Consider the following 12,824-nt stretch of genomic DNA (forward strand, 5'->3'; position numbering starts at 1 on the left):
GAGTAACAGCATTTGAAAAATTTGTTTCCTGAAAAAAATTTACACAAAAAATGTTCAAAAATGTTCCTTTACCTTCTCTTGTAGAAATTATGCCTATATTTAAAAAAAATATGTACTGATAACACAGTTTTGAAGGATATATAAAAGCAATTTAAACGATAATAAATGTAAAAATTTTAAATGAAACAAATCAAGAGTCCTTTGGATTATTATTCGACACATGTATTTAAAGGAGTAAATAACATTACAAAGCACTTTTGATCTGAATTTTATTTGATCACGTTGTATATAAATCTCAGTAAAATATATTTCAAAATGTTGGAAACAACAACAATAAAGTCTAATCTATCAGTTATTAAAAATCAGATGAAAGATGATACAGAAATCTAATTGAAGACTTTTTCCAAAAATTTTCCAAAATTATTTATTTATCTTTCACATTTCCTTTACATTAGACACATCACGTGTTTAAATGGAGCACATAACATTCTAAAGCGTTCTTAATTTGAAGTTTATTTGTTCACACTGTATACTTATACAAGGTGTCCCATCTAAAGCTTGTTTGACACGATACTACATTTTTGAGAAAATTTACTAGTAAATGAGAGAGGACCAATGAACGATCAGGATCTGACAAAGACAGACTATGATCCTGATCGTTCATTGGTCCTGTCGAGGGTCTCTCTCATTTTCTAACAAATTTACTACGAAATTTAGCATCGTGTCAAACAAGCTTTAGACTTTTAGGTATTATATCAGCAATATCTCTGTTATTTATAGTCCGATTTTTGTGAAATTTGGAACATTGCTATTCTAGCTCTAGCGAATGAAGAATAAATTACATACCTACTGGTAATAAAATGCCCGATTAATTTAAATTCGACAAGCTTTTACGTTCATTAATGCAATTATGTTGCAAAACGTTAGCAATAATTTTAGGTTTTGTTTGGAAAAATGCATTGAGGCAAATGGTGGTACCTACATTTGAACAGGAATTGCAGGAAAGTCCAAAATTTCACAATGATGCTCATTTGTTTCATGGATATGCGCGTTTTAATACCTTTTGGAAAATTAACAGTTTTTTGCTCTTTTTCTTGTAGTAGGTACGACTACCTTTACGAATTTTTGCGGGAGTCATTGTTTATTATTGTTCTACAGTTTAGTATAAATCTTTAATGTTTTAATTCACAAATAAAGGGAGTTAAAATGGCGTTTTCAAGACTGGAGGTACCTACTTGATTAATCTACACCCTTTAAATTATCTATCTATTAAATTTCACAAAAATCGGTCCACAAAAAATAGAGTTCTAAAATTCTTAGTTCTTATTTCAAAATGGAAACAGCAATGTTAGGAAATAACAACAATAAAGTCTAATCTATAAATTCTAAAAAATCAGATAAAAGATACCTAATTAGAAAATTAAATAGAACATTTTTGAAACATTTTAAATTTCAGATATTTTCTGCAGCTAATTAATTTATCTTTCAAAATCATGATTTATACACAATCATTATAAAATTATAAAATTTTCATGATGTAAATTTAAAATTGAACAAAATTCCAAAAAAATGTAAATTTCGATTAAACCGTTTAAGTATTCTTTCGACCACTCTTAAACCTCCACATTTCGCCTTTCGAATTACCCAAATCTCTTGCGACTTTCTTCCCAGATTCTTGCGCCGCAGGAGCCTCCGGTGCAAATCGCACTCGAATCTAAGTGCCTCACCAAATGAATTTGTACAGCTATCTCATTACAAAAACGAGCTCACCGCTAATTATCCATTCGTCATTTGCTTGTTTAACGTTCACCTGGTGCTAATCTCGTCATAATCTGGCAGCGAACTGCATAAAACGCACAATTCCAGATTAGGTTTTGGTCGGGATTTCGTTCGAATCCGACTTATTTTTAGACGTTGCTTAATCCGCGATTAGCCAGTGTTTGCGCGTTGGCCAGTTACGAAGCGATCGCTGATTATGTGAATTTTTTTTTAATCCGATCTCACGATTTAAACCGCGGTTTGAACAGCGCTGTTGAAATACATCTGGTAAACGGTAGCCGGACAATATTGTAAATTTGATCGGATATTTGCCTTCCATCAAGCTCTTAACTGACGCTAATTACTTAACTAATCCACCGATAATTATGGAGTTATTGGTACAACATGTCCGTTGCAAACAAATTAACACCGGTTAAACGTCCCACTAATGGACTTCTTATGTATGGAACGCACTCCACGCTGTTTGAGATACACTTGTAGCAGCATCCTCGACTGCTTTGCTTTCCTAATAGGTTACCAGAATTATCCGCGAAGAGGAGGACAAATAAATTACGATACAGGATCGCCAGTCAAATTAGTTTGGTGCGAAGGCGTCTCACAGATAAGTCCGACGTTTGTGCAATCAACTGTACCCCGAGTGTTTATTTGTCAATTACTTGTAATTACACGATTAATTGCGATGTACGAGCATGTTCTTAAGTATCTGGGCCGTATCGACGGAATCTCGCCAGATTAGGCCGAATTGATAGATTGATTGCTCGGTCAACAATGTCCCGATAAGGACAAATCCGCACATTATCGATAAGAGAGTCGGGGACGTGTTCGTTTTGATTGTAAAGTACGTAATGAAGGCACGAAAAATTCAGGATTCACTATGCCAGGTTGTCGAGTGGGGTCCAGGGTGGGACGCGCCCGGCCACCGGCCACTTGGACACGTACGTCAACAAGCGACGGGTTCGAGGAGCTATTAGTGTCTTCTTCAAGGTAAATACGGCGGTTAATTGATTCGATTTAAAGAATCTCGCAGCCAGGTGAGTCGTATTTGCTCACGATCGAAAGGGTGCTCTTGGAAATGGAGCACCAGGAGGAACGTCAATGATGGATCGATCACACGATAATTACTTAAGTGACAATTGGAAAATAATGGCGATCCGGAGGAACAATGGACGCGATAACGGTCGAGATGATTAATTGATGAATTAATTGTCAATTTTGCGCTTGTCATCGAACTGTGACTGACAAGGAGAGAATTGTTCAGATTTTAATCCTGCAGCGGATTAAACGTTAGTGATTCCAGATAAGGAAATGTCGATGCGTGAAGGATAAAAATTGCGTCAGAGATGACCGCGTGGACGTCCTGTACAGGTCGGCCGGAGAAATCACGACTTCTAATTAAATAAAATTGTCGAAATATTATATATCTGACTGATTACTGATAAGGTATATTTGAAAATTTTTTACATTTTTTTTTGCATCAAACTCTGGATGCACAATTACAAATTTTGACTTGGTTGCATAGATAATTCGCTTTTTTATTTAAACGCAAACCAGACGCGTGATTTATGGCCCAAATGGTATAATTTGCCAACAAAAGGATCATTCACTACTAAAATGTAAAATTGCGGTTAATTCAAAATCTAAGTGGTGTTTTTTTACGCTGATTTCGTAAACAATTATAGGAAGTGAATCTGGGTAGGTTAGATGTATAAAAATCAGAATTTGAGTTTTTGGTCAAATTTACTTTTTTTTTTGGCTTTGTAAGTGAAAGATTATCAAAAAATTATGAAATCTACCTTACCAATATCCGGGTAAGTGAAAAATTTTGACAGCGTCCGACGCCTAACTGGGTGGGAGAAAAAAATCAAAACAATTTTGTTGGGACACCAGGTCCGAGTGTATTGAGATGACAAGTGTTCAGATTTGGCTGGGATAATGTTAATAATAAAACTGCTATCTAGTATTGCGACATCGTTGAAAGCTCAAATTGTGTACCAATAGTAAATTAAGATAGTAATGGGAGCGGTTTGTCTTATTTCATTTTCGATTAATTAAACACTTAGCGATATTTGTTTGGTAAATCGTAGTGATTCGTACAGGATGTGTCTACTTAAAACTTGCAAAGATAAAAAATAAAAACGCTATGTAATTAGCGTATCTAAAACACACACTTGTGGGGTTCAATAACTCGCAATGAAGATTTTTATTATTCGGTGGTGAGGTTAAAAATAATGTTTTGTTTGTTGTTTGATATATCGGGTGTTCAGTTAAATTTGTTCTCAAAGTTGGCGTTGAAGAGGTGATTGTGAACGCACCACTCGTCAGTCTCGACAATAAAAACACAAAAACGCAAAAAGTGGGGTTAGATTTAAGCAGCTGGTCGGTGATCTGTAATCCGTGGTGGGTTCACAATCGACTCTTCAACGCCTACTTTGAGGATAAATATACAAATGTATGAGTTTGTATTTGGTATTACTTAGATTAAGGCAGAGACCAACTGTCAGGTTCAACAAAAAGTTAAATAGGAATTATTTCTATTTTCAGTAAAAAGCATTTCCTCTGTCGTTTTGGGACCAAACCAAAGTACTTACTCTTTTGGGAGTAAATGTAAAAACGTAGTTTTTCAATTTTTTTTCCAAAAATAGCATTAAGTAATTTGTAATCATATTCCATTTCACATTTCTCTCTAGATTTCTTCAGTAAGAAATCCAATTAGGTATTTCGCTTTAGTCCCTTTCGGAATATTCTAGGGAACGTTTTCCTCAGAGTCAGTACCGGAATTCATTTTCCAAAAATTCACAAGGGGGGGAGTGTGGTGAGTAGGGAGACAGTTTGGAGCCTTAATGGCAAAGAGTGAGAGAGAAGTGAAAGAAATGATGAGGAGCATGGGAAAGTATGAGAAAAAGCTGGAAGTGAATGCTGAGAAGACGAAAATGATGGTGTTCAACAAAAGAAAGAGGAAGAGTGAAAAGAATGAGTGGAAGTGGGAAGGAAGGAAAATAGAACGAGTGAACCTTCAACCAAAGAGCCACGGACAAGGCACACATGAGAGAGATAGTGAGGAAGGGATACAAGGTAGTGGGATGTATGGGGGGAATAGGAGAGAGAAAGTGGGGAGGTGACTTCGGGAGGAGAATGATGATGTTTGAGAGCATGGTAGAGAACCTGACAGACTTCTGGGGATGGAAGGAATAAGGGGAGGTAGAGAGAGTGCAAAAAAATATTTGATATGGGTGCTAGGAGTGGACAGAGAAACGCCAGATTACACAGTGAGGGAAGAGTGCAAGAGGAATAGACTGAGAGTGAAAACGGGAAAGAGAACGGATGGAAGGGAAGAGCGCAGGATACTGACCGAATGCTGGAGAGAAAACAAAAAGAACAACGTGAAGAAGGAAAGAGAAGTACTAGCAGAGGAATGGGTGTGCCAGTGAAGAAGTGGAAAGATTGAGAGCAAAAGGAAAATGAATGAATGTGGAGCTGAGTGAAAGGGACAAAGACACGGACAAGCAAGAAAGAAGGGAGAGAATCAAAGAATCCAGATACAACAGGGAGTAAGAGAGCAGGTGACAGAGGAAGTTCCGGAGTACCTGGGGAGAGAGAGTGCAAGAGAGAGATGGCGAGATTCTGATGTGGGAATGAGGAGAGAGAAAACAGGTATAGGATGGAAGGAGAGGAAAGAAGGTGCAGAATGTGTGCTATGAGGAGAGGGAGACAATCGAACACGTGTGGAATGGATGTAGCGAAATGAGAGAGAGGGAGGGAAAGGTGCGGAAAGAAATACTGAATGAAGATGGAAGGGAGACAGGATGGATGAAAGAGATATGGAAGAGGAGGGAAAGGATAGAGAAGGAGAGGGGTGAGGATAGGAATTAAAAACGTTATTTTTGGAATTGTTATTTTGTTTGGTTATGTTTATGTGTATATATTTAAACTGTAAAAAAAAATGTGGTCAAGCAGGTCGTGATACTCGTTTTTTATAAACGCAGTTCATCTTCTTAATAATTCACTTTAGATACAAAACCTCACTTTGATAATCATTTTACTGGAAATTGAGTAATTAAATTAAAAAACCATCATGGAATACTAAAAAAACTCGGAAAACTCTGTGTTGTTTGCAAAAAAAAAAATCATTCACACCGTTGTTTGTTACCAGAATAAATGACGTTTGAAATCAATGATTTGACAGCTGTTGAAGCTACGCCATACGTTAATGACAACAAAATCCAGCACCAGGCCACTTGACAACATTTTAGCAACAGTCTTATTAGCCACATTTCTTTGATGATATATCCACCTATGTGTGAATTATCTAGTTTTACATTTAAAAATAATAATGTCAACAAAAGTTAGCCAGGAGGTACCTCTTTAGGTGGCAGTGAATCTAAAGCAAGTCTTGATCCAAATATATGTATTTTCTGAATCGTTTTAAATAATGCCATTCTAATCAGAAAATGAAATAATACTTTAAACACAAATTATCAAATGTTTTTCTATTAATAATAGATAACAAATTTTGGGAATGTGATTCAGAGATTTTGATTTAATGCAATACTTAAATCTTATCGAACAGCACACTTTCCTCTGTTTGTTTTAATACGGATCTAATTCGTTTGACGTCAATTACGATTACTTCTGATCCTCCCAATATAGAAGGCATTAAGAGTTAATTCACTATGAAAAATGAACGATTTATTTCGTCACCACAGGTAGAGCGTAGAGCTTTGGCGGGCGATTTTGGATAAACAACACTTTTAATTTGCGAAGGTCGCAGCTACATTATTTATAGAAAATTGTTGTCGCTTTCAGATAAATCGTGCAACATTCGACCAAACAAGGTTTAATCGGGCATTTCCCACAAGCCGACCACCGTGTGAAACATATTTTAATGCTTTTAAAAATATTTACACGGCATAATCAGTAATATGGCTATATTAAAACATAAGTGTTATTTAACTGCAGCACTTTATCAATTATCGATACGTACAGCGATCCATTACAGTTGTGCCGACGAACTCGTCGGTCAATTTGAACGGCGTTATCTCTGGTCGGCTTTATGTGCACAGTAGCATATGATGTACTGTTGACAGTTGGTTCCATCCATCTGTCACATTAAAATTATTTTAATAGAAATAATTTACTGCCACTCGAAAAATTCGCCATGGAAAAATCGGTGGCCGTACATTGTTTGTTAACGAAGCCGTTTCATCAAATCGGGTGCTAATCCCCGCTGAAAGCACAATTAAAAATGCTTTTGTAATCGCTACGTCATAGCACAGGTGATCACTCACTACCTGTGCGTTTCATCTTGCTATGTAATGATGACAACCACGAATAAAAAAATAGTAAGAGGAGGAGCGTGGTTCCCTCTTCCTGTTTTTCCAAATCCGGGAGAGATTCGAAGAATTCTACCTTCAAGTCAAAATTGGTATGTATAAAGATTTGCAAGAGATACAGATCTCACAAGAAAATATTGATTTAATCTAATCTTTGGGGGTCTTGGAGAAAGAAAAGAAAACATCGAGACGAGGTATGCTGTTCCATCAGAGAGCATCGTCTCGAGAATAGTCCCTTTTATTTTCCAGATTTGGTTCCCAGACGTTATTCATTATCATTATTTTCAGAATTAAAGGATCATCGTAAATAGTACAAAGTGATCAACAAGAAAACAAATTAAGAGTACCGTATCTTTTGTTTTATCGAAACGTCTGTCTTAGCTTAATCGTACACATATGTAGGTATGCTTGCTATATACCTACAGTCGTTTTATTGGTTGCCTGCCTCTTTGCCGAAATCGAAAACTTTTCAAGGTTAACATCAACACCGTTACTTTAAAATTGACGTTTCTTTGACATTTCATCGAAAAATCTGTGGCGTCGCGTTTGGCAATAAAGCTGGTAAATTACCTACTAATGTAAAATGTTACTCTTGTTTCTTTTATAAATTTTCTTCATTATCAGATAATAACAATAAAATGCACAATTACAACTCCAACGTTTAAAATTCATGAGATATGATAAAGTTTGAGACCACAAATTGTCTACGCCCATGCATAGGACACTTATTTGCATCGAATTCCGCTACGACATGACCGATAATTTGCAACGCCAGCTCTGATTTGTTTTCTTTTTGATCACTTTGTATTGCACACGTAACTATTGGTCTTTTTAATAAAATGCGAATAAAATCATATAACAAACCTGTTATTTCCGGATAAATACAAACGTTTCGATTTTCACCGCGATTTAATATCATACAAAATGACATTTTATGATGCAATTTACACAGATAAGAAACTGTGCATCTGATTGTACAAACTGCAAATCGAATTCGAAGTTTTAAGCTACCACTTTGGTACAGGAAATGTGTATTTTTCAAGAAGATAAGACCTGTAAAAAACATAATGTATGTACATTGTGTAAATTATGAATCAAATGCTGGTAGGGGTGATAAATTTGTTTGAACGATTTATTCAAATTCAAACAAGGTAATTTCGTGTTTGGAGTTTTGACGGAAAAATCAATTTTTGACGTTGGCGTTTGCACAAAGTAACGAAATTTTACCAGGGAGAGTCAACAACAGAGGAGAACTTCAAGCAAACAACGGAAACTTGAAAGCAAGAAAATACAAAAAAAATATATGTTGAGACGTAATAAACTTACCCTGTTGTTTTTGACGAAACAAAACTTTCTGGGGTAAACAGTGAAAATCTTTTTGAATTAGGTTCTAAAAACAAATTTGAAAAAATTGCAAAAATGAGAACAAAACAAAAATAAAAGCAAGGCATCAGATAAAAAGACGTTAAAAAAAAAGAAAGCATTTCTTTGAAGTATCGCGCGTTCAAATGAAATACTGGGCTGGGAAGGCCTTGGAAACCGTCAATTGTTGTGCTTTTTTAAAGCGTAGATTAATTGGAGCATGTTGACAGCTAACCTAAAATTTAGAGCCAAAAATTTTTCTTTTCTTTTTTTTCTTTGCAATGTTTTACATTAAAAATAGAATAACTTAACGATTCCTATTCTCGAAGCAAATATCTAAGGGCACCTTTGCTGAAAACAAACATGTTCAATTATGTCCCGATTAAACATAAACAAATGTCATTCGTGTCAAACGGCGAGAAATTCAAACTTTACACTGTTTTAGAGGTATTTTCATATTTGGTGGCGGAAACAAAAGACTGAGAAATGTCACAAAAATGTATTGTCAGTGTCAAATTTGTCATAAACGCCGTAAAAAGGAATATCTAGGTAAATTTAAACTTTCGCTAAATTTATTGAAAAAATAAATTCTAAGAAAACCAATTTTTGTCAGTGGTTCAAAAGAAAAAGTTATTCTCATATAATCAAACGTATTACAAATTATGTCTCTAGTTCGACGATGAATAACTTTCTTATTGCCAATTTGCGGCATTTCTGTCGAAATCACGAACGTCTTTGAGAAATTTGACACTGACAATACAAATTTGTGACATTTCTGTCTTTGGTTTCCGTCATCAAATATGAAAATATCTCTAAACGGTTTAATTTTTCCAACGCCTACTCGCCCAGGATTTCATTTGAATACGCGATAGAATGAGGCGCAAATTTTATTTTGTACATATATTAATTTAACGAAAGATATTCAAAAAATAGAAAAATAGAAAGAACATAGAACCAAACAAGGGAATAAACTAAATTTTTGGATGTTTCAGTTGCAATTGATTCACCCTGTATACCTACATATTATTTTTGAAAATGTAAAATGTAAGCTTTTACTTTTTTAATCCTCGATAATTCAAATTGTCACTTTTAAGAAGAAAAGTAAATCTAAAAATAATTTTAAAAAATACGGACTTGTTTGACGTTTTACTTTTTACAGGCTCACCCTGTTTACACTTGAAAAGCATGGCGTTTTTGCTATTGTTAGATTTTTTGTCAAAGGATATGGAAAAAAACTCTTTTAGGGTTAAAATTTAAATATCCAAATTTTAGCTTAAGCAATATGATTTAATTTCACAGAACCCCCTCTGTATATTCTTCTTTGAAGGAAATAAAAAAATTTGTGATGGAAAAAATATTTTTTTGTTCGACACTCTCAAAATTTGAGAATTTTCTCCTGTGTGAACTTGTCAAAACAAAACGTCAAGCTAATTTTAAAAATTTAAAGCGATTTAGAGCCTTTAAACAACTATTTTGTTATTTTAGCATTTTCAATTGACAGCAACGATTGACAGTGAAATTTTACGAAGTTTTAACCTGTATAAAAGAATCAAATCAACGAATTGTTAATTTTTCAGATGATTTAATTTAAATGTCTCTCCCTGTGTATGTTATTTTTGAAAAATATAAAACTTGTGCCGTGCGACGTTTTTGTTAAGTTCTTATTATAAAATAAACTCACTTGATAAATTTTATTTTTGGGCAATGAAAAAAAGATGTAGTTTTTGCTCTGACGTGATAATTTTTTGACAGTGTTGCCAAAACGTGGTGAGGTGATGAATTCTCGACCTCCGTCCATTCTAATCAGCAATTTATCGCCGTCATCTATATATCTAGGTACATGCCCTCCACACACCCGTTTTCGAAACAAAGGTGTGTTGTGTGTGCGCGATATACGGTCGTCGCGGGGAGAGCAGAGCAGAAGGGATGTTATAATTAGCACCAGATTAAAGTAATGTCTGGGGACACATTAAACGATTTAGCTCTGTTAATTAAAAGTGTAGCACGGAGTGGGGCAGTTAGACAAATGGCTGCCGGGGGCGACCTCGCAACCGCCCCACACTCCGCCGAACGCAGACATGGCCGCCTTATTAAAGCCAATCATTTTTTCAACCCAGCCAAAAACGAAGGACAAAAATCGTCGCACGACTAATCGGATTAACAACGCTCGAATCCGTCTATCATGACGGAAGTTGTCGCCGACTGTTTAGCCGAGACGATGAGAGTTCCGGAGTTTGCCTTGCTAAATACAAATAAAGAGAGAGTGAGCAAAAAAGGAGTACGCGAGAGGACCGGTTAATTGTCGCTTTCCGAAGGGAGTGTACCCTTAATGGCCGTTGGGGGACATCGCAGTTTTAATCTGGGACTAATTTGGCTCGCAGCGCCGTTGCGGACGGACTACGCACTAAGTACTCTGTTGGGTAGCTGGCGACGAATTACCGCAAAAAAGAGCGCACTCGCTACAATGAAACACACAATTTGTTCACGATCAAAATACCAAATGTCCCTCATTAACCACCGAACAAACTCAAACTATCAAATACAAATACTGCAACAAATCAGAACAACTCTTATTGTACCCAAGATTTTGATACAAGAATTTTTCAAAGCATCGACAAATCAGTTTTTTTTGTTCAGAACTTCAGAGTCAAATGATTCGGGTGAAATTCATTTCGGGATGAGGAGCGACGACTGTGAGGTCCCTCCTCGCCGAAACTCCCCAGCTGAAGGATATAAAGATGATTTCACTGCCTGCTAATTAAGCTTAAATGAACAATCAGCAGTTTTTACGACGCCATCTTGCTCGAGTTACTTCTAGATTAATGATTCTATGCAGTTTGCCGTCCTTTATGTCTTTTTTATGTCAGTTTAAGGATAATTTGTTTGGATTTTATCCTTAATACAGGCCGATATTCAATTAATATGTGGCATTTGCGAAAGATTATAAAACGGAACGGTCGCAATATAACGGAATTAGGAAAACTATTCTTTTACGAGGCACGCTGACCCTGTTTATCTCTCGCATTAATAAAATATGTAAAAATGTTTTTAATAGAAAAAAACGGGAAACGGCACAGTTGTCTAGAAGTGGTTGGATAATTTCAAATAAAAATAACCTTCTCAAACGTTGTTTTTTTAAACTAACACCTTAACATTTTAATAACAGATAAATAATGAAAATGGCAAAGCAATAGTATGTAAAGTCCAATTTTTTTAAAAAGTCAATTGTCAATGTCAAAATTCACTTAAAGACCAGGCTGTACCACCCTAAAACCTTTCGTTTCGGGACACCTCTATCGTAAAATCTTCCTAGATCAGGTTTGAGGTTATATCAGTAATTTTCAAATGTCAAAAAAGTTTCAAATTTTATACCGAAAGACAAGAAATAAAGACGATAATCACACTAAAAAGTGCAACTGAACATATACAGGAAAATGGGAATTTATTTAATGGGTTATATAAGCAGTTTACCTATTCATTTTCAGAACCTAACCCCCAATCGTCTTCCGAATATGATTCTGCGGAAGTCCTCTTCTTTGTCTTCAATTGGTAGATATCCTCTCTAATCAGTTCCTCGCAATGACGAACCCATATATTAAAAGAAAATAAAAAACCTCGAATATGATGTGTCAATGTGCATCTTTACTGCAATTTAGCATGGTCGGTTTTTCTGTCTGCATTTCTTCACGTAATCTAATCATAGCCAATTTTTCTCGTTGTGTTAGATCCTTGTTTTCGGAAACTCATTTAACTTTGTATTTTTATTTAAATGTAATTGCGGCTTCAATAGCGCAAGCGCCTTCACATCAAAATGACTGACATACAGTTGACATTTTACGTTGCCAATCTAATAACTATCAAATAACCAGTGGCTTATACCAACATGACAACACTTTGACAATTAATTTAAAAAAAAAATGGAGTATAGTGATCTGTCAAAATGTAAAATTTACGAATCCAGGTGTAATAATTCTGTGTTAAAAAAATAATTCTTTTATTCTGAATTCGAAAAAATGTCTATTTTAGAATTATTTCGGCAAATCGCCCCGATTTTGCATCAAATGTGTTGTACAGTCGTAAACAACTTTTTTTCTTCTCTGTATAGTTGGTTGCCTGCCATCGCTTTACTGATGCCCCCCCCTTCAAACATTTTTTTCGGTTTTTTTCCGGGTGAAATCTTTTTGAGGAAACCTTCTTTGGACGGCGAACGTGCGGCGCCGCCCGAAAACAATAACCGTTACGACCCTACCGCAGTTTATAATTGACAGTACTTAGTGTTGGCAAAGTTAATTTGCATAGTTAAAGCGTCCGCATTCATCTCCTTCAAATTGCCGACGAGATGGATGCACTGGG

The sequence above is a fragment of the Tenebrio molitor genome, chromosome 2 (assembly GCF_963966145.1).
Source record: "Tenebrio molitor chromosome 2, icTenMoli1.1, whole genome shotgun sequence".
Taxonomy (NCBI): domain Eukaryota; kingdom Metazoa; phylum Arthropoda; class Insecta; order Coleoptera; family Tenebrionidae; genus Tenebrio; species Tenebrio molitor.